Genomic DNA, 3,540 nt, shown 5'->3' on the forward strand with positions numbered 1-3,540 from the left:
TGGGATAGATCGCTGTATGTATATATATATATATATATATATATATATATATATATATATATATATATATATATATATTCATGTTCGCACTCAGTGTGTAGTGTCGTGATAATTTTGTTCTTTATTTCGTGTATTGATATCATTGCATTTTAAGTAATTTTGAGGGAATAAAATCCCGATTTTATTCTCAAGCGTGGGGGGTGTCATGTTTACCCCGACCCAGAGTAGCCCAGTTTGAAACATGTATAATCAAGGTAATTCTGACAGGTCATTGTTTGATGTCGAACATTACCGAAGGCTAGCACTAATCCGTTACGTAAGACTGTTGTGGCTAGAATAGAAGAACCGGACATCGGAGTTGCGAGGCGCCCGATAGCCAACTATCACCTAGGTGTCGAAATGTTTCCAAGATCAAAAGAAATTGCATGAAGAAGTGGGAGTGTCCTAACTTCTTTCCCCTGCAAACAGACAGACAGGTTGAACTGGCCGCTAAGACGATTGGACAGGGGCACAGCGCCACCCAATCAGAATCGAGATAGGGGGAGACCTTGATTTGGGTAGAATGATATCCCTGCGTTTTCCGGCAAAAGTTAGTTCGCTGAGAGAAATTACCCAGAGAAGAGGTTAGCGTAACTCCGAATAGCCATTCGTTATTGGCGGGAAAATCTTAGAGCGGGAAGGTCTAAGTACAGAAAGCTTCAAACGGTCAGTAGATATTTGTTCGGTCTTTGTGGAATGCGACTGCATTTTAATTGTAGGTCGTATGTATACTTTATTAGTACTAGAATCGTAGTACGAAGAATTACTTTGTTTTGTTAATATGTTTGCATATTTTGAAGAAAGGAGTTGATATTTGTAAAGAATTATATAGCTTGCCAGCCGTCGTAAGAGTTAATATTGTAATTTACTATGTGGGTATTTTATAGTAGACTAACACATATGTTCATATGATTATAGATTTTGCCATTGTTGAATATTTGTAATGTACAGACATGCGTCTGATTTTGTCAGATTGTAGTACGATGATATTAAATATATATGTGTATATACTGACGTGACGCAATGTATTGATGTCTGTATAACAATTCGCTGATACTGTGTTATTACGCCATTGTTTACCCTGCAAGAAGTGTGTGGGAATTTCGATGTGTATGCATGCGTGGCCGAAACAGTGACAGCTATCTGATGGTTAATTGTCATTATAGTGTGAGGTGAGGTTCGATAAAACATTTGTTAACGCCTTGTGGTTTTTCACAGGAAGCTTTGAGGGACAGACCAGTTTCAGTTTGGTCCCGTAGTCTCAGATAGAGAGACGGAGGAAAAGAGAAGAAAGGAGAGAACTCAGGACAAGTTGAAGTCTAGGAGCGAATTGGAGGAGGAGATAGTAGAGACGGAGGAAAGGAGAAGAAAGGAGAGAAGTCAGGAGAAGTTGAAGTCTGGGAGCGAAGTTGGAGGAGGAGATAGTAGAGAGGGAAACAGAGACAAAGGAGGAGTTAGAGGAACGGAAAGAAGGAAGAATCAGCGGGAATAGATGAGTAGATGCAAGGACAGGGGAAAATCGAACTCACACTGTAAATCACGGGATGAATTAGGCTGTCACTTGGTCGAGGGAAAGACGAGTGATTGGAAGTTATCGTTTTTTTAAATTATCACATTTATTAAATTGTTATTGATTGAATTTCATCTTGGTGTTCTCTATAATTTAACCGTCGGCATTGCTGACTGGGGGCTCAGAGCTGTAAATCTACATCATCACTAATTTAACTTTCTAACCTAACGAGCCAGGGTGGAACTTTCAATTTAATTTAATTAAATTATATTGGGAGAACCCCACCCCAATACGACAGAACGTCACAGTGGGCGCTTCGTCCGGGATTTGAATTAGACATAAATATTATTTTACGACCTAAAAGTTTATTTGTTAGGAAGTATTAGTGAACAGTGTGAGATATTTTCCATCCTATGTATTTTGAATTTTTATGATTTTCTCCTCTTGTGTTTGTTATATTTGATATTTGCATGTTTGGTAGATCTTTAATTACTTGCAGTAATTGTGAAGCAAATATCGAGCAAATATCTTACCTGAACGAAATTAGTTGTTGTCGACAGGTAAGTATTTGGCTGGGAACTTGTAATATCTGTCCATTGTTAGTAAGGTCGAGACAAGGTATCACTTCCTATTAGTATAACAATATGGCTACAGAAAGGCAAATGATCAAGGAGTACCGTGCCATGGGTTCGGAAGATCTCGGCTACGAGGGAGATCGCCTGGCAGCATTTATTGAAGAAAGAATCAAGGAATGGAAGGCAGAAAAAGCAGCGGACCGAGAGCTGGCCAAGATAGCAGCGGACAGAGAGCTGGAGTTGGCCAAGATACCCGCGGATAGAGAAACCCAGAAAGAGCTGGAGCTGGCCCGGATAGGCGCCGAAAGAGAAACACAGAAAGAGTTGGAGCTGGCCAGGATATCAGCGGCCACAAAAGAACGAGAGCTTGCTCACACTCTCGAAATGGAGAAGGTCAGGTTAGCCGCTAGGGACATAGATCGGGACGACGCTAGCACAAGTTCTGGAGGGACCGGACGACCTTTCATCGACCACCGAATGGTCCAGATAAGTATGCCGCGGTTCAGCGATAAGGAGGAATCTATCGACGATTTTCTTGTTCAGTTTGAGAAACTCGCTCACGCTCATAAAATTCCTGAACAACATTGGGCGATTAATGTCTCAGCTTTTTTGCAAGGTGCAGCTCGTGAAGTCTACCACGGCTTAGCTGCAGACGATGCTGACGACTACAATGCGCTCAAAAAGGCCCTTCTCTGCCATTATCGGCTGACCGCCGAAACATATCGCAAACTTTTTCGGGACTCGGCGAAAAAGGCAACGGAGACCCACTCTCAATTCCACACCCGTGTTCGAGGGTTATTTGAGAAGTGGATGAAGATGGCCGAAGTCGAACGATCGTACGACGGGCTACGCGAGGTTATACTCAAGGAACATGTCCTGAGTACTTACCGTCGCGAGTTGACAGTCGTTCTAGCAGAGAGAGAGCACCGGACGCTCGAAGAGATCGCTAGCATGGCGGAGCGATACGAGCAGGCACACTCGAAAAGTGGAGGTTCCGGGGGTGCGGATCGACCCCGACCCACTGAGTCGCGCCGTGTGGTTGAGGTAGAGCCGGCTGTCCGTAACCGTCAGGGCGACGGGAGGGTCGGAGGGGGATCTACAGGTAGGGATTCCAACCATAGACCTGGACAGGCCACACCCACGAAAGCGGGACTTGCAGGTCGGCGAGGGCCGCCGACGTGTTACAACTGCAAGCGCCCGGGGCATATTGCCAGGGACTGTCCCAAGGCCAGGCAGACCCAGGTGAATGCCGTCGCTAGGAAGGAGCGCGAGCCGGATGCAAGCTGTAACCCAGCCAACCTCGCGTATGCTACTGTCAACGGAGAAGGTGCCACCATCTTGTATGACACTGGGTGTAGCGTCCCAGCCCTTGTCGACAAGAAGTACGTTAAGCCCGAGGATTACACAGGGGAGGTA

The 3,540-nt window shown here is 44.7% G+C and overlaps 1 long non-coding RNA gene across 1 annotated transcript; it reads left to right on the forward strand.

The window, feature by feature from the left end:
* The first annotated feature begins 281 nt into the window (after positions 1 to 281).
* On the forward strand, positions 282 to 1,678 carry LOC149774143 (uncharacterized). Its single transcript, XR_016417006.1, has 2 exons — positions 282 to 705; positions 1,258 to 1,678. It is a non-coding gene; the product is annotated as an uncharacterized LOC149774143 (long non-coding RNA).
* The last annotated feature ends 1,862 nt before the right edge of the window (positions 1,679 to 3,540 follow it).

The sequence above is a fragment of the Sinohyriopsis cumingii genome, unplaced genomic scaffold (assembly GCF_028554795.1).
Source record: "Sinohyriopsis cumingii isolate HCF-2022 unplaced genomic scaffold, ASM2855479v2 utg000426l, whole genome shotgun sequence".
Classification (NCBI taxonomy): domain Eukaryota; kingdom Metazoa; phylum Mollusca; class Bivalvia; order Unionida; family Unionidae; genus Sinohyriopsis; species Sinohyriopsis cumingii.